Source organism: Myxocyprinus asiaticus, chromosome 41 (genome assembly GCF_019703515.2).
Source record: "Myxocyprinus asiaticus isolate MX2 ecotype Aquarium Trade chromosome 41, UBuf_Myxa_2, whole genome shotgun sequence".
NCBI lineage: Eukaryota > Metazoa > Chordata > Actinopteri > Cypriniformes > Catostomidae > Myxocyprinus > Myxocyprinus asiaticus.
This window is the reverse complement of record NC_059384.1, coordinates 22572560-22599108: the sequence shown is the minus strand read 5'-3', so window position 1 is coordinate 22599108 and position 26549 is coordinate 22572560. Positions and strand designations below refer to the sequence as shown.

At 37.2% G+C, this 26549-nt stretch overlaps 1 protein-coding gene across 7 annotated transcripts in view; it reads right to left on the bottom strand.

The window, feature by feature from the left end:
- Positions 1-26549, bottom strand: part of LOC127431689 (sickle tail protein homolog) — a 179472-nt gene that overhangs the window by 101656 nt on the left and 51267 nt on the right. The window contains exon 1 of one of the 7 annotated variants that reach the window (XM_051682210.1): positions 12028-12148. The exons of the other annotated variants lie outside the window; for them this stretch is intronic. The gene's annotated coding sequence lies outside the window, so the exon portion shown is untranslated. Of the gene's footprint in view, positions 1-12027; positions 12149-26549 lie in introns of those variants that run through there. 7 annotated transcript variants of the gene reach the window in all.

Genomic DNA, 26549 nt, shown 5'->3' with positions numbered 1-26549 from the left:
AGCAGCTGCCAGGAAAAGATCTCAAAATGTACAATGACAAGTGCAGCGTGTGTTGAAGAATGAAGTGGATGAGGGAAAGGTGTGGGAAAGACTGTCTGTTTTATCCTCACACTCGTTCCCATCATCCTCCTGTCAAAGTCAATTAATTATAGCAGATAGTTTACTATAGCACAATTTTCCATGAAACTGAATGGTGACCACTGCTGTCAAGCAAAATTTTTAGTAAATAATTAGATAAATTTCAGCCTGTTTCTCACATAAAGCTATCTTATCGCTTCAAACTTGGAATATAAAGTCATATGGACAACTTTTATAGTACCTTTTTGTCCTTTTGGGAGCCTGATAGTCCCTGGGGATTTTGGGTTAACTACTGTATCTCAACTTTTTTACATCTCCAAAGAAACATACTGCCAACTCAAGGACCCTATACAGACACTGCTGAATGTTGGGTGCTGCAAAGAATCATAGAAGTACCTTCATTTTTAAGAATAAATAATACATTAACACACCACATCTAACTATGGCATATTTTCCTAGTCTGTTACATTTCCAGGCCAGGAAGTTTCAACTTTGCATAAACATACTAAAAGTGTCTTTCTTCCATTCTAATCCTGTTCCATCACTTAGATTAGATAAACTTCAAGTATCAGAGACACTGGCACAAGTATTACAAGAGATCACAACAATAATTTGAGACCCCATTGTCTCAGAGCGATGTTATTTGCCAGATGCATTAATCTATTCCTTCAAGTTTCACCTAGTTTATTCAACTGCCTGCAAATATATTTATGTCCTAGACACATTCCACTCACATGAAAACGAATAATCTCGTAACCGCAGCCAAACAGGCCTTATGGAAAATTGCGTCCTTCCTTGCAGCCTTTTCCATTGAAATTGCCCTCAATGCAGACATCAAAATTTCATCTGTTGAACTAAGAGTAATCCACGCAGTGCAATTTTGTACATTTGTGCTAAAAGCTGATTATAAAGCAGAGAATGATAAGATGTCATTAGCATTTAGTTAGAGAAGGTAATAGAGGAAAAAAGAAAGAGAGAAAGAGACTGAGTGAGATGACATAAAAGCGTAGAAAAAGGTCCTGACTATAGACTGAAGAAAAAGCACAGTTAGCAGGATTTCATCCATATTTATTAAGATTAGCCAAGTCTAATACCCAAAGACTTACTAAAGCTCAAACATAATTAACTACTTAACACGTGCACTCTAACACACACTTGTGTCCAGTTGGGATAAAAAAAATTGCACATGGCTGATGAATCTGTAATTATAAAATGAAAGCAGGGACACTCCAAGGGATTATATAAATCTTTAGAAATTTTGGAATAACTGGATTTTATGGATGCTTCCTTAGAGGAGAAAGGGACATTTGAAGAACATTTTGCTGGTATATGTTATTTAGGTATTTAAATTTCTAATGTTTAAAAATATATACAATCTGAAGAAACTGAGTGGTGCTTGCCCATAAAAAACTAGCCAACACAATGCTAGGGATGTTTTGTGTGGCTGCTAGGGCATTGCTTGGTAGTTACTAGGAGGTTCTGGGATGTTCTAAGTCTCTTTGATTTTCCAGACTGATCTCACTGTGAATTCTGAGGCAGTAAGTTAAAAGTTCTTCAACAGAAATCAGTCTATGCTTACCAAAATTCGAACCACTTCCCACAGTGGCTAAAGTTGGAAGTGTTGTTGAACATGTGGGCAAGTGTGAGTTCCAATTTCCAGGTGAAATTTCCACAGAGTGGCGGCAAAAACGTGCTGTATTTTTAGTTGTAAATGATGTATGCATTAAGAGGAATGCATATTTTGTTAACCATACACCCTAACCCTAACCCAAACCCCAACCCTAAATCTAACCTAAATCTAAAAATTTAACAGTGAAAATGCAACCTCAGAATCATGCTTATCATTGATTAGGTGAATGTGATTCATTCCTGGTTTCCATGTGACCAGAACCTATCAGCAGTTCCACAGGAAAAGGTAAACACATTTGAATTGATGCAAAAATGTCTGATGAGAGATGGCGCTAGTCAGTAATGCCCTAAGTTTAATAATATGGATTTAACAGTATGAGCCAACACCACTAAAAACACATTACATTTGGACAGAACAGAGGTCTGATTTATTGTCATGTTGCTGTGATCTGTGTTGCACTGCAGTGATATAAGTCTATGGTCTGGAGTCAGTGAAATATATGTTTCAGGCTGGATGCCATTTGGTGATCTGTTCTTGATTGCTTCAGAGGTTCCTATGGCAATAGGCTGCCTGTGGGTTACATGCTAATTTGAAGAAAATACTATGGGATTCCTCCTGCGTTACTACCCATGGGAATGTGATACGTGTGGAGAGAGGCATATGGCTGAATTCACGAGTCTCAGATGACCATGAAAGCTTTGATCCCATGGATAGTTGTGGAAAATATAATTCAGTCATGACAATTCTCCAAATGTTAATGTGGGTATGACATATTAATAGGATATTGATCTTGGCAGACTAGATCTGCTACGCTGCTGCTGCTGCTGAAGGGCACGTACGAAGACTTGCTAATGCTGGGACATACACAGACATACTAAGTTAAGCATGTATGACATGCTGCTGCACAATTAAACATAAATGAAATTCCTCAACAAAGCAGGGAAGCTGCAAAAACACAAAACACAACCCCCCAAACAAGAAGATCTACCGCCAAGACTTGTGTACTGCTGCTGCTCTGAAGAGCCATGTCCACCGAGTATATGCTAGCTAGGTACACATTGGCCTGCTTGGCAGAATGGCATAACGCTAATAAACTAAATCTCTATGGGCCTCATTCATGAAAAGTTCGTAAATATATGACAGAATTGGGAGTAACTTCCCCATAAAATGGAGACTCCCGAAAACTTTCCGCCGGATTCACGAACGCTTCATATTCCCCAGATTTGTTAGTACAATTTGTGTATGTTAGTGAATTTCAGACGTCACTAAATCGAGCGCGTGTGCACATTCATTCACAATTATCATAATCCACGCCAATGAAAACGTCATATAAGGAAGGCTTCAGACTCGCTAGTAATTGAGAAAATGAAGCTTTTAACATATATGTGAACAATAATTAAAGTTTTTTTTTTTAAGTTCGCTTCTAAAAAGAAAGTGAAGAACTTACAGTCATCTTTGCTGTCAACAGAGGTTCTCTGGTGAATTAAATAGTCCAAGAGGTCAATAAAAATTGACATGAAAATTTTGTGTAAAAAAATGTTCAGTTCGTGCCGACAGGAGGATGTCCACCACCATTAACCTTCTCTGGTTCAGTTCTCAGCGCATCGCCAGCATCATTGAAGAAACTTCTCGAGTAAATCCAAGACTGTACAGTGATTTACTTCCCTTGCAACAGGTAAAATCTTTAAAGAAATTGATAAAAATGCCTGAAGAAGGTCTTTGACCGAAACGCTGTAAGATATTATGGATTTAAAAGCTATACAAAAGTGTGCAGGCTTTTTCTTTGTGTTCATTCATGGTTTTACCACTGACCATACTTCAACTGAACACGATTTACCGATGCCTATACTAAATTATGAAATCTTAATAATAGAGCTTATATCAAATAAAATAAAAAAATGTCCAGCCAGTCATGTTAGAGGGCACTTTTTTATTATTTTGAGAAAATCAAATGCAAACCCATGTCAAGAACTTCTGCTGGAAATTATTGTGAGTTGGGAAAAAACTATAAGCTACTTTGAAAAAATAAATGCAACCAGCAAAGAAATGTTTCTAAATAAAACCTTTTTTATTATTATTATTTGTTATTTTTTTATGGTTCATTTTTAAATAATTTTTTTTTTCATTACTTCTTTAATTTTGCTTCTATCAAAATGTAATCATGGCATTTTGTCTGAAAGAACACAACAAGTTTGGATCTCTTACGCAAGATTTACACATGGTCGGGAGCAGGTAACATTTGAAAATACAAAAACTTTCATGAATCCGAAAATGTACATCAGACCAGCTCTACAAACGATTTACATAAAAATTTGTTTAATGAATGAGGCCCTATGTGTCCTGGGCCTGCTTAGCCGAAAGGCTTAAAAGGCTATTGACATGACACATAATGTGTATCTGGACCAGGAAAGCACAGAGTTTATTTAACTAGTGACTCAGCCTAGCTATGTGTGGATTTATTTAAACTAATGACCTAAGATAGCTATGTCTATCAGTGCCTGATTTGGCTTACCTTGATAAAGGCACGCTTCTATGTGTCATGGCCAAAAGCAGACCATATAAGCTGATAGAAGAAAAAGCCCCAGCAACCACTTGAGCAAATAGCATTTTTAGAGAAAACTCTTGCAGCGCACTGCAGTGAAACCGGCTTACTTGCAAATTTAGCAAATTTAAATGTTAGGCAAGAGAGAATACGCAATTTGACTGACTACCCGATTACACGTTAAAGGACCTGTCAGCTCACATCATGTGAGCCGATTGGCTTGACATATCACATGTGAGCAAGCTAATTGGCAAACAGATAACGCTGTTTGAAAGTTCAAACAGCCTATTAGCCATTCAGAGTTGCATGCCTGAACTTAGTCATTTGTGAGCCACCTACATCACCAAATGGTGCAAAAACAAGAACTACTTTCAAACAGGTTTCCTAAACAATCCCCACATCTGACATTGATCAATCCAATAGATGGTCCTGCCCCAAACTTATGCCATTGCTTGTGCCAGTACCATTTCAGACCATTCTGATGCCCTAGGCGAGATCCCTATTGTGGGGATATCTATGTCTAGAAATGGCCCTGGCTTGTGCCAGTGTTTCTATTTTGGCTGGTCGAGCTTAAAACAAACAGAGCAAGAGTTCTAAAAAGTGCCACAGAGTCACAGTGTTTAACCTTTTCGGGGCAATTAATGTACAAATGGCTTACTTACTATATAGTTGTCTATGCATGTTAGGTTTACATTCAGAATAACAGATCATCACGAATGCTGTTACACTGAACAAATAAACCCAATACACATAAAAAGATACACAACCTCAGTCTTGAGGATTTGCCTGTAAAAAGTTCTATAATCCATGTATTCCACACAGCAGGGCATTTTGTTTTAATTCACAGGTTAATCAATCTCACAGCAAGGCTTGCAGGCAAACCATGAAAGACTGATGTAAAATCACCACTCTGGCCCCTACATTCAGATCATAAAAGAAAAAACAAAGACAAGCCATTCATTCAACCATCCCTTTTTTATGTGGTGATCTATAAAAAAGGCTTCAAGAACTCCTGCACAGGCCAAGCAAACCAGCAAGTCAGGATTATGTAAATTGTGTTTAGCCTCATTCCTCACCACACTGTGAGGTAATAACAGTGGTGATCTGTAACTTTCCCCACCTTCCTCATGGGGTGAAAGAGAGACTGAGGGAGAAAGACAGAGTTTAAAGGTGAAGTGTACCAAAAAATTACAATTCTACAATCATTTACTTACCCCCATGTTGCATCCTAACCAGCCTGACATTTGGTGCTGTTAGTGGCCCAGAATCTACACACTTTAGCTTGAGATCATAAAGTAAGAATGAGGGTTTTATGACGCTAAAAGGGGATGGAAAATTAGAGAGAAGAAGAAATGATAGCTTAATAAATAGTTAATATCAGAGTGGGGTCTTTCTGTGTAAAAAACTATCTTCTTGAAGTAATCCTTGAAGAATAGCTCATTAAAACACCACATTTACGATTTTCTAAACACGGATCAATTTCTAGAAAGACTTCAGTTAATCCAACATGTGTTTCTTAAAATCTAAACATTTGCAGAGTTTTTATCATTTTTTTTTCTTTTAACGCATAAAAGTACTTTTCCATTTCGAGAGACCAGGATTAGATGAGTGTCGAGGAACCTTTGAGATGAGGGCGATTCAATTAGCGTTTAGTTCTTATCTCTCTGGCAGGCTAGTATAAAAGGGGCATGCACTCTCAGACAGCATTAATAAGTAGCTGATGGATGAAGTCTTCACTGAGATAAAGCTACAGGTACAGTTGTTCTGTGCTAAAGTACAGTGGAGGGACACTGTGTTGATATTGTGTGCAGAATTGAAGAGTCAAACTGTAAGGAAAATGAGCAATAAATCTCAATTGGGTCAGATGCTTTATCTGACTTCATCAAGACTTGCAGATGGTTCGTTTATTTCCTCAATGACATCACTTTCTTGTCTCCTGGTTTTCATTTTCAAAGACTGAATGTTGCGGGGGAAAATTTGGGTGGGTGGGCGTGCTTACCTAAAGTTTGCGGCATGCTTGGACAGGAAAATGTAGGACGAAATGACTGCAAGTCTTCTTCAAAAGCCAACTGAACATCTTGACATACTTTTCCAATCCACAAACAGCAACTTACTTCGCTACAGCATGTTACAAACCATTTTATCCAATCAAATTAGCATCCCCATGGTATCTTAGTATGGCATTTGCACAGTGGACTTCCTGATGCATATTGTACACAAATATGGCAAGAGTTGGTGAAATCCACCAGTTTTAATCTGATTGGCTGTCTGCTATGCAATTTCTTGGAGTCAGGGTGCACAAGTTTTCATCAGTGTACTGGGAAAAGGCATTTTGTTTAAAAATTAGCATGGTGCTATGAACTACGATTTAGAGAAAAAATTAGTCGCTGACGTTTTTTTTTTGTTTTTGTTTTTGAGGAAGTTAATTATAAGTAAACAAGATATCCTCAAGCACAACTGTATATTCCGCTTTGTCTGCAAAGTTATGATCTGAGAAATAGTAGGTACTTATGCTACGTTCCATTCAAGTCGGATGTAGGATATTCCTACTTGATATCTCCGATCTACGACCATAAATGCATTCCATTGCCAAGACGCTCGTAAGATGGTGTGTAAGGAAACAAAACTGCAATGCTCCTGTTAGATTAGCAGGTGTTCGAGTATCACAAAGATGTCTCCTAGCAACCTAACTGAAAAACAATGCTGCAATGCTAGGTGCTGCAGGTGTTCAATTATCAAACCTGTCTCTCCAAACGTTTGTTAATCAAGCTTTAATATCACGTAATGTTGGAACTTTAACTTATCGATATTATTTAATAAAAGTGAATGGTTATCACTTAATTTGTAAATCTCTCTGGGTACCGTCACGTATGTGTGACGTCAAGCACCAACATCTTGTAGAATCTTACACACAATTTTCCAAGTTGGAATTCCGACTTCAGATGGCATTCCATTGCACTTTTCCTTGTAGGAAGTTGGAAAATCGGACTTTCCAAGTTAAATGGAATGCAGCATTATTACTCTTGGATGGAAGGAAAGTCTGACCATGACTTCTGTACACATTTTCCCAAATGTATCATTGGTGTTGTTTGTACAGCCTTTTTTAGAGACTGCTGCATCATTATTTGAATGAGCAACCACTTTGTTGTGCATCGGTTTATTATTGTGATAGTATGGTGATATCAGAATTACCCACCCCTATACATCATGGGAAAAAAACACAAACTTCTCTGTTTGACATGTCAGTCAGGCAGCTCTTAAACAGAACAATGTGCAATATGCTTCAAACTTCAAACCGACAGTTAAAAGTCTGGCTAGCGAGACTAACATGACATGGCAAAACTGCTAAAACACAGTGCCAACCCCTCTCCTGGGCTCCTGACCCACAACCTATGTTCTGTCAAGCCCACACAGAGGCCCCTTGTAGTGAAATACACACCAATAATCCTCCAAAAATCACCCTGACCCAATCAATGACTCTGATGCAGTGTTTCGTTGTAATGGGGTAAGGTGGGCAAGGAGGAGGTGGGAACCGGTTGAACAGTCAAAGTAAACTGTAATGCCAAACTCAACTTAAAACAACATAAAACATAAGACACACACAAACACAGCAGCCACGTGCATCTCTCTCTCTCCCGAACTGGCATCTCCGGCTCCCCTTTATCTTAATCTCCTGCTGAACAGTTGACTCAGCTCCGGCCGTGCACCCTCACGGCCCGGCCACGCCCTCCTCCACATCACACTCCTTCCCTGCTGTCGCCTGATCCTCAACCAGATCCTCCACTTCCTGGCGGATGGCAGCGGTTCCTCCGACTCCTGGTGGCTGGCAGACACTCCTCCATCTCCGGCGGACAGCAGCGGCGAGGACTCCACGACAGCGCATCCCTCCTCCTTTCCGGGTTTTGGCACCAATGTGATATGTTTGTACGTTCGGACACAAGAGGAGTCGGGAAACAACGAAGCAATTAAAGTAAGACTTTATTTTCTGTCTCCTTTTCACACTGCATACTCATGGTCTCTTGGGCTCTTCACTCAAAACGATAAACACTCTCTGAACATAAACTCTCAAAACAGACTCTTAATAACATAAACTCTTCACAAACTCTCAGAACACTTCACACCGCACTCTTGTGTCGCTATCTCTCCTTCTGGCATGTCTTGGCTTCTTTTTGAGGTCTCTCTCCACTATCACTGTAACAAGAAACAGCTGTTAGAAATTTCGCCAACCAGCTTGACGAGCCACACCACTCCATCTCTCCCGCAAACAGACACATGGCCAAGCCCCCCTCCCCACATTCGTGAACCAATATTCAGAGTATATACTGTATATACTCTCACAGAGCTCTTTATTAGGAACACTATGGTCCTAATAAAGTGCCCGACATGGTCTTCTTGTAGCCCATCCGCCTCAAGGTTCAACGTGTTGTGCATTCTGAGATGCTATTCTGCTCACTACAATTGTACAGAGTGGTTTTCTGAGTTACCGTAGCCTTTTTGTCAGGCCATTCTCCATTGACCTCTCTCATCAACAAGGTGTGTCCGTCCGCAGAACTGCCGCTCACTGGATGTTTTTCTGTTTTTGGCACCATTCTGAGTAAACTCTAGATACTGTTGTGTGTGAAAATCCCAGGAGATCAGGAGTTACAGAAATACTCAAACCAGCCCATCTGGCACCAACAATCATGCCAGGGTCAAAATCACTCAAATCAATTTTTTTCCTCATTCTGATGGTTGATGTGAACATTAACTGAAGCTCCTGACCCGTTTCTGCATGATTTTCTGCATTGCACTTCTGCCACATGATTGGCTGATTAGATAATTGCATGAATAAGTATGTGTATAGGTGTTCCTAATAAAATGCTCACTGAGTAAGTTTCTTTTACACAGGCCTCTTTCCTCAACTACTGGTTCCAGAGAAACACTCACACACAGAAGCCTCTGCATCATAAATCTCAGGGTCCCACAATCAGCACTACTGAATCTAACTAACATTTTATATCCAACATCCTAGGACAAACAACCTTTGATATTCCTCCAGAATGTGCACAGAATCTGGCCCAAAGACCTCCAGATGCAAATCTACTTAAACTGCATAAAGGGAAAAACTCAACCCAGAGGAATTCTCACTGCGAAAGTAAACAGAGCTTTAAAACCAATTAAACATAGTTCAGATTACACTTGGTTATAAATTTAGTCAACAGCATCCAAATTATTCGTAACTGACAGGCGTGGAATGAGTTCCCAAGAGATAGTTATAAAACATCTTTACACTCGAAGAAATTTATGGCAAGACGTGTAAATAATCATGATGTGCCAATGCTGTGTTACATTGGTGAACAGAGGTGGGTAGTAACGCACTATATTTACTCCGTTACATTTACTTGAGTATCTTTTTGGAAAAAATGTACTTATATGAGTATATTTAAAGGTGGGTACTTTTTACTCTTAAGTCAATTTCTAATGAAAAAAAAAATTACTTTTACTTCGTTACAATGGGTGACGTTCCTGTCATTACATTACTGGTTTTAATTTATTAAGTGTAAATAAATGTCTAATTTATTGAGAGATTAATGTTATTTCAAACCTGTGTGACTTTCTGTATTTTGTGGAACCCAAAAAAGACTGTTAGAGTCTGACAGTCACTATTACCTATTAAAATATGGAGGAAAAAAACATGCAGTGACAGTAAATGGTGACTATAAGGCTTACATTCTGTCTGACATCTCTTTAATTGTGTTGCATTAAAGAAAGTCATATGGTTTGAAACAACATGAGGGTATATGATGAGAATTTCCATTAATAATAATAATAATTATAATAATAATAGTAATTAGTAGTAGTAGTATGTGGTGATGGGGGCGTGGTCGTGTATCTGTCTGTGAAAGAGAGAGAGCAGTAAGGCTCGTCACCTGGATTATCATTATCTCTAACACCTGTGTCTTGTTGTAGTGATGGCGGAGGGAGACAGAAAAAGGTGCATGAGGCGTCAGAGTGACAGAGAGAGCGAGTGAAACCAGAGAGACTGTTCCTGCATCTGCAGCAATATGATGTGTTTGTGTATTTTATGTGGATACTGAGAGCCCTTTTTGTTTAAGTTTTTGAGTGATGCTGAAGAGTAATAAAATACTGACGATGACAGTTTGCTGCCTCCTGACTCCTCCATTGCTCAAATTATGAACGTGCTACATAGTATAATTATTATTATTCTGTAATACATGTTAAATATGTATTATGTAATGGAATATTGGGGAGTAATCGTCCATTATGTTTTATGTGGAAGTAGCTAATTACTTGCTACTTGATTATTCTTTTAATTGGATACTTTCTTACTCTTTCTACTCTTCTACTACTTCTACTACCAATTTCAGCAGCAGAACTTTCAACGCACTGTTGCCGAATTCACATTGAAATCAGTCTGACAGCCTAGTCAGTCAGGCTCAAATACACCTTCATCAACACCAAACCAAGGTTCCTTTTAACTTATAATGGATGATGTTTATAATTACCACATATTAAAGTAACCATTATTACAATGATTCACTTTTAAACTAAAAACAAATAATACTGTGGATTTAAACAGACTCACAAATTAGCTTAATTTTCCTTTAATGAGACACCTAAGCTTGTAAGTTTTGAAAGTTCTGTGGGTAATCAAAACTATTTCTCAGCAAAGACCTGAGAATGAAATAAATGAAATTCAGATGGGACATTTAACAAAAGTAAACTCATTTGCAGGTTTTGTAAAGTGGAATTAAATTATCATCAAAGCTCAACAGGTATAAAATATTACCCACAAGTCATAAGTCTTATTCACACAAACTGACAACCTACACTATTTTGCTTTCTTTCCTAAAAATAAACAGACAACAATCAAGAGATTAATCACAATTAGTGATTTCAACATATCGCTAGCTTAAGCTATAATTACAGTTTTATAGTTTTAACAGTTATCTTACACATACCCCTGGTTGGAAATCATTGTTGTAAAAGACAGATCATTTCTTTTTTGCCAAGTAAACACATCATAATATCACCATGTTTGGTCAAACTTTCATCCTCTTTACAACTTCAAGATGAAGGAGAATGAATGAAAGGAACATACTGCAGACAATAACGAAGTTTCAGATGTGAATGATTTCATCAGGGAACAAGTCAAAGGACATTTGATGGAAAGAGTCTACCATGACGTATCATGATCAGGTACCATGATGCATTTCAAGAGTCCATAAACCAGTTCCAGGCCACTTAGAGCCCCCCCACCATCCCCAAATCCCTCCACATCCTCACACAGCCACATCCACACTGTTTCCCTTGAGCAATAAATGACAATAAGTTTTGAGAACCACTGCAAACCATCAGACACTCTGAAGTCATTGAGGAATAAACACAAGGGGAGGAAAACTATAAACCTGCTGAACTATAAACATAATGGATATATAGCATATAACACATATATATGGTCTGGCTGTAGAGTCGGCATTCGTGTTTTAATTACGCACTAAACGTCTCAATAAAGGTTATTGAAATAAAGGCTGAGGATTTAAAAGTGTTACACAGAGGAGAGGGACTGAATGATGTTTGCAATATCCCTTTAGAGCTTTCCCTGCTGATAGAAATGACATAAACCAGCCTAAGGAGGTTTGCTAGCAAAAGAGACCATCCTTATCATCTTGTCCAAGTTGAGAAACCAGCCAACCATCTAAGGCTGGTCTAAGCTGTTTGTTTCAGCAGAGCTGTAAGTATCTAGAAAGAGAAATTGAGAGGTTGTATTACTCACCCTATCTGCCCTGTCCTGGAGCATACATCCAAACAACAACCAAAGCATGAATGAGGGAGTACGAGAGAACGTATGACAGAAAGAGAGAGAGAGGGACTCACTCCTCCGCCTGCTGCTGCTGCGGCAGTGAAACTTTTTTCCTGTTGAGGGGCTGCTCCTGTTCTCCAAACTCACGAACTCTCTCTCTCTTTGACACTTCCTGTGTCCCTTTACACCGGCTCAAATCACTCCACCAGACTCAGCCCAGCAGCATTGTTTAGACAGGACGTGTTGTGTTTGTGTGTGTGTTTTCCATTGTGTTGTGATGAATACGTTTTTTTAACTCTCTTGGCACTCCCTGGAGCCTGGCTCACCTCAATGCAAAGAGAAAAAGAGGGGAATAGAGAGCTAAGAGTAGAAAAGAAAAAAAGGAGATGGGTGACAGAGAGAAGTGAGTGAGAGAGAGAGAGAAAGAGAGAGCGACACTTAAACTAAAGAAGAAAACGTGGACTTTCAGCAAAGGAGCCCCAGTGCACCACAAACTTGAGGGTCATGTGAGTGTGTGTTTGGAGCTTCCTCTCGAAATCCCTCAGTTTGCTGTTAAAAATCAGAGCCAGATCTCAGTCCTCAGTGAGGTTAAAGTGATCACAACAAAGCATCTCCAAGTGTCTGCGCGCACACATGTATGTACAGTACATAAGGGTCCAAAGTCTGAGACGGAAAATGCTTCATCTTTATTATTTCATACTTTCACTATAAAATAATAATTTCATTTTTTTTCTATTACAAATTATATTATCAGCCTAACTATTTGAATAGTAAGTTTATTTGAAAAATATGCATGAAAAAAGTATAAATCTCATAATTTCTTAGTATTTCCATGCACTCAGCATGGACCCAATAGGTTTGTGCAAAACCTGATGATCCATGTTATTCCAGCATGATTTGGAGGCAAGAATGGAAGAAAGAAAATCTGGCTGTCAAATTCAACTGTGGCACAATAGTGCCCTCAACTGACAAACATAGCCTCAATGATCCGCTTCAAATACAACACTATGAGAACGAGCAAAATGATTGACAGGTGAAAAGCATCGATGTCCGCAGTCCGTGGACACCTTTCTTTTCTTTTTCTTTTTCTTTTTGCTGTTAACAAAGTCTTCAGCTGTCACAGAGGTCTCAGGTCCCTTATTTCATTACTATCTTTAAGGGAGTAGGACAATTTTTTGCACATTTTTCCATTAAAAAAATCAATTCCAGCACCTTTAAGCTCTGCAGGTCCTCTCAATGCAAGTAAATAAGTACCAAACTTTTGAAGCTCCAAAAGGACATAAAGTCAGCAAGTAGTGGAAAAGACAGATCGGTCTTTGCTTATCTGCAAGACTCACAACACTCTACAGGCGCACTCAGCCTCCAGAGTCCAGACACTTACACAAACACATGCTAAAACATTCACACACTTGGGTCCAGATACAAAGTCATGTGGACATCAAGACATGCTTCCATAGAGTGCATTTGTGTGTTTCTGCAAACACAACACACACATAGAGACAAGTGTGTTTGTGAGCTACAAATGGAGAGGAAGGCCATTTTCGAGAAGATCTGAGTAGTAATTACAATACAATTCTCATAACCCTAACCATAACAGTACTGAGACAAAAAGGCTTTCTCTCATTTACTATTAGTATTCCACTTGCCAGAGATCAAAAGTGATGTGAAATCAAATGCACGTAAAAGGATTGTTGGGGCATGAACATTTGCTTCACAATGCCGCTTCTCCGTAATTCTGGGACCGACTTTCAGAACTATCATGCCGATTTCCCATGTGATCATGTTGACAGGGAGTAATAATGTTACTGTCAGCTGTTATGTAATAATTTATTTGATAAATACTGCCAAATCATTCCAAATTGTGCCCACTTCATCACGCCATACTGTACACACATAAACACACACATGCTCCATAATCTGATTAACTCAGATTACAGTAATGATGTGACCAGGATGAATGTATTTAGCATTTGACCCCAACGGAATAGCCAAACAGAAAGGTAAATAAAAGTGCTTATTACACGGAAATACTTGATTCTGATTTATCAATTGTTTGGTCAAAAATGTTTAAATAATGACAGTTACTTTATTTTTGATCATTGTCGCTGGCAATTAATGCTCACGTTACTGGATGTAGTATGTCCAAGAATATATTTATAACACACATCTACATACCTAAAAATGTACTTTATTAAAGGTCGAGAAGTACGTTTTTCATTGAATTCATTACATACAGTATGCTAAAAAACGGGAATTTGGACACAGCACATTTACTTATTTGGTATGAAAAATAAAATGAGAAGAATTATGTTTCTTAAATCACAGTGTATTTTAAATCAATGAAAGTAGTCAGACAGCTAGATAAGTCCAGGAAATAGAGGAGAACCAACTCATGATCTGAGAAAATTAGGCCATCCAAACCTGAACTAAACTCCATGTTAAAACACTTAAAACATTTTAAAACATTTTATTCATATGGACACAAATTCAGATGAACTGCAGCGATTATTACCACTATTCTCAGCCACTGGCCTTGATCTAAAATATCATCTTGCTGCAGGCTACAAAAGTTAAAGAGCTGACAGGAAAGGAGAAACAAAAACCACAATTTACAGACAATGACAGCTTTTCAAAAGATGAGATGTCGTAGCTGGTCCAGGCAGCCCATAAGATTAACTATAACGCTCTGTTTTAGAGACTTTTCCCTTTAATTATGCTCAGCATTCCGTGATCCTGTGTGTCTCGGTGAGCCTGTAGGAATTCAGAGTCAGGACTGAGATGATTGGTCTGGCTGTCTGACTGATGATATCATAATGGTTGAACTAATTCCATTTCCTGCATCTGATTATGGGGCCGTTTATCAAATTCTAATATTCAGAGAGGGTGTTACAGACAAGTGAAACTAAAGCAAGTATCTAGCTTCTCTCTGCTTTATACACACTAGTCACTTTAACACAATTGAGTATTTGTACACACGGCGCACACACACAAACATATGTTTACTTCATTATCTAAATGGAGACATATCTGGAGACCAGTGTTGGGGAGTAGCTCACTAGTGATGCTACTTACTTAATTGCATTTTTCAGTGACAGTAGCTTAGCTATTTTCACAATAGTGGAGCACTTCCAGTAACAAGCTAGATTTTACACTGAGTTGCAGTGTATTGTCACAAAATGCTGCATTTGTCACATTGTTTTGCGAATGCAGCAATGGAGCAGAGGGAGTAATCAAAGGTGTAGCGCTGGGGAAACCAAATCAGTTAGGGAATTAACTGGTTAAAATGAACTATTCCCTTTTATTTAGCATGCAAACTTTGACTCAGTTTAGTGAGTTGGTTCGTTCAGACGGTTTGAGTAAATGAACTAGTTTACATAAATGATTCGCTGATTCACTTAAACCACACATAGCCTTAAAGGGACTTTGGCATATATAACTGTTTTCTTTTTTTGAAGTGAAATATTTAGTTGATTGCTTTTGTTTATCACTATACTTCTGTTCAGTAAGTCTATATAAAATGGGGGTATTTTCTAGTTTTATTATTGCATATTTAGTATACAATTACAGCTAAAGTTGCTTCCCAAACACATTTGGGGACATATCATAGACTTTCATTGTTTATATATAAAGCTAATTATAATAATTATAGGCTATCCCTAAACCACACCACGCCCCTACTCCTAAATGAAATCTTTTTGCACTCTTAAAGCATTTGGTTTATTAATGAATTAATTTTCCAATTAAAGACATCCCTGAATGTCCCCAAATGAAGGTTTTGTCAAATTTAGCTACTTTTTTAGACAATTTAGTCCCCAAACTATAGCTAAATACATACAGTGCATTCAGAAAGTATTCAGACCCCTTCATTTTTTTTTCACATTTTGTTATGTTGCAGCCTTATGCTAAAATGTTTTAAATTATTATATTTTTCACATCAATTTACACACCATACCCATAATGACAAAGCAAAAAACAGATTTTTGATAACTTTGCAAATGTATAAAAAATAAAAAACTGAAATATCACATTGACATAAGTATTCAGACCCTTAACTCAGTACTTAGTTGAAGCACCTTTGGCAGCGATTACAGCCTCAAGTCTTTTTGGGTATGACGGAACAAGCTTTGCATGGTTTCCTCCAGACAAGACGCTTGGAATTGAGGCCAAACAGTTCAATCTTCATTTCATCAGACCAGAGAATCTTGTTTCTCACAGTTTGAGAGTCCTTTAGGTGCTTTTTTATGTGTCTTGCAATGAGGAGAGGCTTCTGTCTGGCCACTCTGCCATAAAGTCCAGATCGGTGGAGTGTTGCAATGATAGTTGTCCTTCTGCAAGTTTGTTCCATCTCCACACATGATCTCTGGAGCTCAACCAGAGTGACCATCAGGTTCTTGGTCACCTCTCTAACCAAGGCCCTTCTCCCCCGATTTCTCAGTTTGGCTGGGCAGCAAGCTCTAGGAAGAGTCCTGGTTGTTCCAAACTTCTTCCATTTAAGAATTATGGAGGCCACCGTGCTCTTGGGAACCTTAAATGCAGCTGACATTTTTTGTAGCCTTCCCCAGATCTGTGCCTCGACACAATCCTGTCTCTGAGCTCTGCATCCAGTTCCTTTGACCTCGTGGCTTGGTTTTTGCTCTGATATGCATTTTCAGCTGTGAGAACTTATATAGACAGCCTTTCCAAATCATGCCCAGTCAACTGAATTTGCCACAGGTGGACTCAAATCAAAGTGTAGAAACATCTCAAAGATGATCCAGAGAAATGGGACGCACCTGAGCTAATTTTCAAGTGTCATAGCAAAGGGCCTGAATACTTGTGATAAAATGTTTTTTTTTTTTTTTTTTTAGCATAAGACTGCAACATAACAAAATGTGAAAAAGAATGAAGGGGTCTGAATACTTTCTGAATGCACTGTACACACTTAATAACACATATTAGATGCAGACATGAATGTGCATATTTTTAGACTTTGCTTTAGTTTTTTTAGCAAGAGATAGAAAGAAATAATAAAGAAAGAAGGAAAGAAAAAAGAAAGTAAGAAAGAAAGGACTATTCATTTATAATGTTTTCACACTTTTTGTCAACCAATATCTTTCTTTTAAGAACACATGGTTGAAAACAAAAAAGGCTGTGAGTTATAAATACAGTACAAAATATGGTTTATAATGTTTATCTGAAAACCAATAATGCACATTAAAATCATAATAAAATGACTTCTAAAAGCTAAAGAAACACTGATCAGGCCTATAAATGGAGCAGCTTCGGTCAATTGCACATGTAAAAAATATATATATTAGCCTTTTTTTTTTAAGATTATACATTTCATTTTCATAAAAAAATTTCATGAAATTGAACTGAGTAATCTTTATTAAAATAAAATACAAACATAATTTATTTTTTTTAATTTAGTTAATCATTACAAGATTTCAATTTGATGGAATTTTGTTATGAAATTGAAATGCGTAAATCTTAAAAACAGGCTAAAATATTTTTTTTAGTGCATGTAGACTAAAGTACTGTACATTTCATTACCTATTGACATGAGCACACACATACACAAACCATCAAGTAAAACAAGATCTGTCTCAACAAGTAGAGACTCCTCATCCTATCAGCCATACACACATAGACACACACATCTTTCAGTACCTTTTAGTTAGACAGTTGTTGACATTTTGGTCACTGAATCTTTTTGTTCAATAGCTGTTGGAGTGCTGTACATGAACACATGCTGATTTATTACGCCCATGAATCTAAACACTGTCTCAGAACATACTGTATATCAGCTCCACTTCGTACTTCAGTAAATCAAAAGGCAGCGCAGATACAGCCTGTCAAATAACCTTCAGGAAAGGCATGAAATTCACCAATCAACATCAGGTACATCTTAAAACTACCAATCATCATTATATGGATTGCTCTGACTTGATGCATCTTTCAGCTCTGCTTTATGGAGTTGCCATGTCAAACAGTTGCTTGTCAACACATGCTGCTGGTATGAGACTTTCATTATCGTCCTTGTACCGTTACTGGACACTGTTGTAGTGTTTAAAGAGAGGAAGTGCATTTCACTTGCCTTAGCTCGGACTTGACTGTTGCAACAATATTTGGACTGAATTCACAGTCGGCAGCAAATATTGCTTTATAATTGAAGGGATAGTTGACCCAAAATATTTAAATTCTGTCATAATTCTCACCCTCATTTTGTTCCAAACTTGAATGACTTTCTGATCGAGGCATAAAAAGAAATGTTTTAATGAAAATCCTGGTCTGTCTTTTCAAAACAACTGCAGATGATAGTGACTCACTTTAAAGCTTAAAAAAAAGACACAAATTGTGCACGATATTCCATATCTTCTGAAGGCATATTAATTTTAAATAATTTTCCAGTGAAAATCTTGATGTCTGTTGCGTGTTCATAAACACTATGAGAAATGCTTGCTTACAGTGGTGCGCTTGTTCAAACGAGAACTTTGTTTTTAGCGCTAAACGGATATAGCTAAAACAGATCAGGATGTTCACTCAGAACATCTCCTTTTGTGTTCTATATAAGAAAGTCATATGGGTTTGGAATGACATGACAGTGAGTAAATTATGACAGAATTTACAACTATTCCTATTAGCAAAAAGGTACAATAATGTGTATATACTATAATACTATAATGTGAATTTGGTCATAACCAATGGGCGTTATTAGGCATGATGTACAACTGTTGCAGATTGCACCTATATATTCAGTCGTGACAAGCCTTCAGTGCCTTATTGCTTTTAAAACAGTTACTACATAATAAAATATATACAGTGCCTATAGAAAATGTATCGTACCCCTCTGGAATAGTCTTACAGCTTGAAAACAAAAAAATCAAAATAAAAAATAAATAAATAAAAAAATCCAGCTTTATTTAAAAATGTTGCCATTTCCAACATTCAAAGCAACAGTTCCAAAAATGTATAAAAGATGAAAAACTAGAATAACACGGTTTGAAAATGTATGATTCCCCAAGATTTAATACCTAGTAGAGATACCTTTTGCTTTAATGACAGCCATCGGTCTGTTTGAATATGTCTCTTCTAGCTTCACGCACCTAGATTGGGAAATATTTGCCCTTTCTTCCTTGCAGAATTGTTCGAGTTCAGTCAAACTGGCGATGGACTGCTCTCTTCAAGTCCATCCACTGTTTTCTATTGGATTTAGGTCAGGGCTCTGACTTATTCACTGCTCTCCCTGCTCCATCCATGCATGGCTGGGCGGAACAAAACCATACCGCCAACACCAACAGATGTGCACAATCAATAAAGTGTTCAAGTATTCAAGTTAGTATTCATTTGATGGAAGTTGTCCTGACTGAAATTATGTATTTAGCACAGCTATAAAGCTGTACTGACCAATCAATATCCAGGAATGGAAATCCAAGGCTTTTGTCAATTTTTATTGACTAAGAAAATACAGATGAGACAAGAAATTATTAGGGAGAGAAAGAGGGAGAATTGGATTGAGACACAATGCAGACCAGATTCGAAACTCCATTTCCCAAATGAGCATAATATGGCTCAATGTGTCTGGTGTACTAACCAATAGGCTACGGCTCCACCTAAAGTGTAGCATCAGTTCAGGCAGGCCACATTAGTCAAGCTGCAGTCAGCTAATGCTCAGCTGATCCTGACGTCTACCAATACATTTCAGAAGCTTATCAGAGTGTAAGTATATAAGTCCTCCATTATATTCAGTGCCTTAAATGCCTTTCCATTCCTTGGATGCAAGCTGCACTTATCATCCTCCTCCATCCCCATCTCCACTTCTTGTATGGCAGCTTTGCATTTGGCTTTCTCTACATTTGTCTTGTTGTTCTGTGCATGGCTGCATGAACAGGCAGAGAGTTTACCCAGAACAGAACCATACCGCCAACACCAACAGGTTGCTTCAATTGTCTATAAGTGAATAAAGTATTCATTTAAATATTCAAGTCAAGTATTCATTCAAAGGAAGTGGTCCTTATTCAACTACTTTTATTTCTGAATCCCTGCATGTAGAAAAAAGAGAGAAGAGAAGAATAATATAAACAGGCAAAGCGTGCAAAGTTTTTGTTAAATTTGTGCAAAATGAGGAAACTGTCACAGCTGTTGAAATCCACAATGTGAAATCCAAGTGCTTTGTCTCTCACCTCTTTTAAAAACTCACTATTTCTCCCTTTTTTCTTGCTCTGTTTCCTCTTGTTTCTAAATCACCAGTCTCTTTGTACCAGCTGCTTGTCTACCCATTAGATGCTGTGTCAGAACTGAGGGAATAGAGAAGAAAAAAGGAAAAAGAAAGAGAGCGCAAACACATTCACACCCAGCAACATTTCAGGAAATCCCTTCATCTTTTCATCCTTGCTTAAACACTCTTTTCTTTAAACAAGGAGTCTCTTTAGGACAGGGTGTTCATTAGGTGTGTGTGTGTGTGTGTGTGTGTGTGTAACCCTCTTGGCTGACCCAGTAAGCAACCACTCAAAGCTTGCCTCAATAGACCAAACAGAGATGCAACTTTTAGTAAGGTGACCAGATTTCTGAAATGAAAAATGGGGACATTTCTAGTTCAGTGGTAAATATGTCATTGAAAATTCACATGCTACTTATCTATTAATTAAAAAACAGGGACAATTCGGATGTTATGTATTTTGATGATGGTGAATGTAGTAATGTCATGAACTATAGTATATCATACTCTGTTGAATATGTCTCAATGAAATTCTGATACGGAGGTAAAGTCGATCGTTTCTGTTACATATGAGTTCATTCTTTTCTACACTGTACATAGTAGATGCCACTGTGGCATAAAAGTGAACTAAACAAACATATACAGTATAAACAATGATTGAATAAAGGAACTACTGCAGCTGACTCCACAGCACAGGGACACCTGCCCTTGGACACAGTCTTTGCATCACTCTTCTTACACTCTTCTAAAATTCCTTCTCTTCTCCTCTTTTCCTTCACCTTTACCTGGCACTTTCCTAAAAGTAAGACAGTAGGCTACTAAATTGCTTGCTGACAAACTGGCAGAGACATTTCAAAAGAAATGAGCTCACTTGACTACCATTTCCCACAGCATTACAACTGAAATCATATGAAACACTTACACTATGGACAATATCTGTGCCTGAAGTTAATTTCTGAAATTAATTTTCGTTTGTAGTCATGACACAAAGATACTGAATATTGTACAAGAATAATTATTATTTATTATTACACTATTTCACCTAACTGTTTCTATCAGTAATCTCCTATGAACCTGTTTTTCTTAAACATACCTTTTATTTTGATCAACTCTTATGCATTATGATGCTTCTTTTCAGTCACTTCTTTCCCAGCAAAGCACAATGTAATCTATGCTGTAATGTGCTGACTTTCATTTATTGTTATTCTTTACAGATATACATTTATTTATTGTTATTCTTTGCAGATACATTATTATACATTTCATTTATTTTTCCATGCTATTAAAGTTGTATTCTTATTTTAAATGCATTAATTTTATATAATACATAACAATATAACTTCTTCATAACATAACTAGTATGTGCCTCATCTTGAAGCTGATGATGATGATTGTTTTCAATTGCGCTTGCTGCCTGGTTCAGTTCTTAATGGCAAAACTGGTGCGAACGAGTAATCAGTAAAGGAAGACAAATGACTTAAAGCTGCTCTAGCGAGCAGCCCCCTCTGTTGGTCACATTATATGGAAGCCCAGGAGTGTCAATTACAAAAGAATGAAGGAATAAATCAATCTATTAATTTGAAAATACAAATGTGAATAAATAAACCAATTTATAAATGGACAAATAAATAAACACATTTAAATGTGTTTATTTATTTCATTTTTTAAAATGTACTTATATTTAGCAATAAAACAGCACATTAAAAAGTAATTTATATATATATATATATATATATATATTTTCCACACCAACCTGCTGCTGTTAATAATGTCGCGAATAAAGTTTGTGCTTAATTTTTTGTTGTGCTCATCTTCATAAAGATGTTTATTGACTGACAGGAGCTATATACACAGTAAACACACAATGTACACATTCTTTTATCACAATCCTCTTTTACAATTTAGTCTGGATCTTATGGATTTAACATTTTGAATTTGAATCCTGAATTTTAATTGCACCTTAATCATTAATGTTATAGGCAAAATTTAATTTACACAGATAATGGCACTTAACATGTCAAAGATATTTGAGGTAAAATGTCCAAGATTTAGGCCAGACATTTTCCGAGAGAAGAAAGCAATAACCAACAATTGTTTTACCCCTTCACTGCTAGAATTGTGTGAAATGAAACAGTCACTTAAAATAACTTTTACTGGAAGATAAAAAAAGACCTGGTTGTGTAAATGAAAGATAACACTTTATTAAGCTTTATAAACAGAAACAGTTTAGCAAAGTTTCATCGTGTCCCAATGCTTGAGATCGATGATCTCACAGTGCAGAAAAGGTACAGTATATGGGCTTTGTTCACAAATATGGCAGAGAGAGTGGTCATAGAGTAATAAAAAAGGTGAATATCTGTAAGGTCAGGCAGTGCAGAGAAGCAGTTGCTTTAGTAACCTCCATGAAGTTGGCACCCCATATAATTAAATAATTACCAAATCTATACCATTCGTTTGTGCTGATTTGTGCTGCAAAAATGAATGTTTGTGCTGGTTTGGTGTTTGAGATATTAGACATTATTTTTCTGACTGTGTGACGTCACTTTCCACCCCTTGTGGTCCAAATCGCTCCAAACCAGTGCCGTTCGTTTGTGCTCGATTTGTGCCATTAAAAGAAACACTGTAATTATTTCCCTTCCTTAGATATAGCAAGAACCTTTTCGGGAGCAGTGACGCAGTGTTATTATAGTTAACGAAAACTAAAATGAAAACTAAAATAATTTTCTATTTCCAATCATTGAAATTATTGGAAAAAACTGAAACTAAACTAAAATACTTTTTCATAACCCCAAAATGAACTAAAATAAAATAAAAATGATCACAGTTTCACATCATAACATTAGGTTAACTTGTTTATAAGCTTAACTAGATTTACCTCAAATTTCTGACATTTTCTTTACCATTTCTTTTCCCACCAATGGTCATGAAATGAATAAAATCCTCAATTATAAACCTCTAAAAGATAAAGGGATAGTTGAACCAAAAATTTTAACTCTTATCATTTACTCACCCTTATGCCATCCCAGATGTATATGACTTTCTTTCTTTAGCTGGACACAAATGAAGATTTTTAGAAGAATATTTCAGCTCTGTAGGTCCATACAATGCAAGTGAATGGGGTCTGAAACTTTGAAACTCTAAAAGGCACATAAAGGCAGCATAAAAGTCATCCATAAGACTCCAGTCGTTTAATCCATGTCTTCTGAAGTGATCTAATCTGTTTTGGGTGAGAACAGACCAAAATGTAACTTCTTTTTCACTGTACATCTTGCAATTGCAGTCCACTGGAACAATCATGATTTCAAGCTCGATTTCACTTAGGGACATATTAAGGTGCTACAGGGCCCCATTGCTTAACGTTGAGCGTTTTTTGGCAAAAAATGAATGCTTCAACGAAACCAAACACGGCACAAACCAGAAGCGAGCACAAACGTTGGAGACAGGTGAGAGTGATTGACGTGGGGTTTAGCCTGCGTGATTTCACGGCTCCCAAAAGCTATCTTGTTAAATACAAAGAAAGGAAAACTTTATGATGTTTCTTTTGATAGCACAAATTGAGCACAAATTGAGCAAAAAATGAGCGATCTGGAGTGACGTCAATGCTCCCGAAAAGTTTATTGCTATATCTACGGAAGGGAAATAGTCACAGTGTTTATTTAAACGGCACAAATCAGCACAAACCGAGCACAAACCGGGCACAAATGAACAGCACCAGTTTGGACCTCATGGGGTGGAAAGTGACGTCACACAGCCAAAAGAATTATGTTTAATATCTCAACACCAAACCAGCACAAACGTTCATATTTGAATGGTACAGATTTGGTAAAGATTTAATTATATGGGGTGCCAACTTCACAGAGGTTCTTTAGTACAGGATCTGGTGGTATTCTTCATCGGCTCCGTACCTCAAGCAGTGAAGTAGGGTGAGGCAAATGGCGGATGCTGCGCATGTTTCAGTTCGGGGCGTGGGTCAGGAGGCTGGTTCTGTTGACAGCATCACGATTACCAGCTCCCAACCTGGACACATATCACTGTGCACACTCAGGTATGGCCGCATTCAGCATTTCACAGCAACAGTGAACGAGCCACCATTAACTTCTGATATGCTTCACATCCGTTTCTTATGAGCAGGATTCGCAGATCCAATAATATCAGGTAAACTGCTCGTACCTTCGTCTAATGACAGGCCGTCTTACATCCTCTTCGAGTGGCACGTGGGAGAGGGGGTGTGTCTTATAACTGAATCGAAAGTTCATTGGTTGCTCTCACGAGTCAACAGTCCAATGGCATTTTTTTTAACTCGATTCTCAATTGGAGAAAGAATAGGAAAAGAAAAAGCAAAAGAAAAGGAAAAGGAAAATTAAAATGAAAAGCCATTGGCAAATGGATGATGAAAAGCAATTGGCAAAAAAATTCAGAAAAGCAATTGCCAAATACCTTTTTAAAATGCAATTTAAAAGGTGCTTTTATTTATTGCTACATGTAATGACATTTTAAACATGAAATAAATATGATTTATTAATGCACAATTTTATTGTTAAATATAATGACATTTTTAAACATGAATTAAATAAAAACATTTAAATGGGTCTTTTTATTTGTCCATTCATAAATTGGTTTATTTATTCACATTTTTATTTTCAAATTAATAGATTGATAATTCAATCCTTCATTATTTTGTAAATGGCATTCCTGGGCTTCCATAACAACAAACAGCACACAATTAACCTTGTTGACGGTAGGCTTCAATAGCGGCTTTCTTGCCATGTATTTTCACTTTACGGACTGTTTTAAATGCGCAGTAAAAAAATGGACATTTCCAGGGACAGCTCCAGTCAGAGAACAGACCGTCAAAAACCGGGACTGTCCCCGGAAAAAGGGGACGTCTGGTCACCCTAACTTTTAGGCAAATCAGCACTGAGAAAACTAGCACACAACCTGTTCCGAGAGAAAAATATAGGAAGGAGTGTTCAGGCTGTGTTTAGACAGAGAGCAAGAATCTGACTGATTTTACATTTCAGACTCAATTCCGTTCCATTATCTATAGTCTGAACAGCAAAAAACCCACATGAAATCCGATGTTAACAAACCTGATGCAGACCACATTCATGGTATAAATTATGATTAAAATTAGATTTTTTGAAATATGTCTCAGTATGAATGGTCAGAGCGATATAAACAGACCAAAAAAGTGGTGGCAACCTCAAACAACAAAACGAAGTAACTGAAAAGGCAAAAGCAAATGGGAAGACAGAGAAAACAGCAACAGAACAAAGAGAGAAAGACAAGCACTGGCAAAATGTGAGGAAAAGTCAATCCACTGCACTAGTTCAGAACTAATAGTTACAATTTTTTGTCAGTGCTCCATGCATGGGCCTTAAACCTGTCAGAACTTATAGCCTCATAAAGACTCATGCTCACTGTGAAAACTGGGGCAAAGAACACAAGATCCAATTAAACTACAGCAAACTCAGCAAGGAGAGTCTGTATAAGAGATCACATGATTCTTCATTAGAACTTGCTTTGTGAGGTTCCTATTCATTAGAAAAGTGTGTATAATCAAGATCTTATCTTAAGGTAACACTTTACCTTAAAATTTGATCTTGAATACCTTAAGATATGATCTTGATCATACACACTTGTCTCAAAAAGTATTTGGGCACTTGAGTCACACTTAAAATGCATGAATGTCATTGCATTAGAAAAGGGATGCACCGATATAAAAAATATTGGCCAATACCGATTTTAACAAAAACCTACTGGCTGATACGATATATTGTCACTTACCTTATTTTGTCATCATTTTTGTTCAGAAATTATGTTTTAAAAATGCACAAATGTTTTTTATTGTTCTTAAAAATAAATAATTACCATTGAACATAAATTGGATCTGTTGAACACATGACAGGCCAAACTTTTTAAGAGAGCCACAAAGAAAGATAAATAGAAGATAAAAAGATACAAAAATATTGAAAAAAATAAAAACAACTAAATAACAAAGCGTGATGATTGATGTGAAAAAATTTTATTTTGCACTTCTATTTTTGCAGTAAAAAAAAAAAATAGAACTCACATTTGACATGTTTGTACTGTATATAATAGAACATAACAAATTAATTGTATGCATAGGTTGGGCAATTCCGTGGAAATGTCAACCACATCATGGAAAAATACAAAGTTATTAAAGGAACAAAATGCCCTTTTAAGTTCTATTGTGGAATAATGGATAATGCCATACAAACCGCTAGAGGGCGCTGCTTGCTTACACAATGCTGATGAAGCCCTGACTGAATCACGG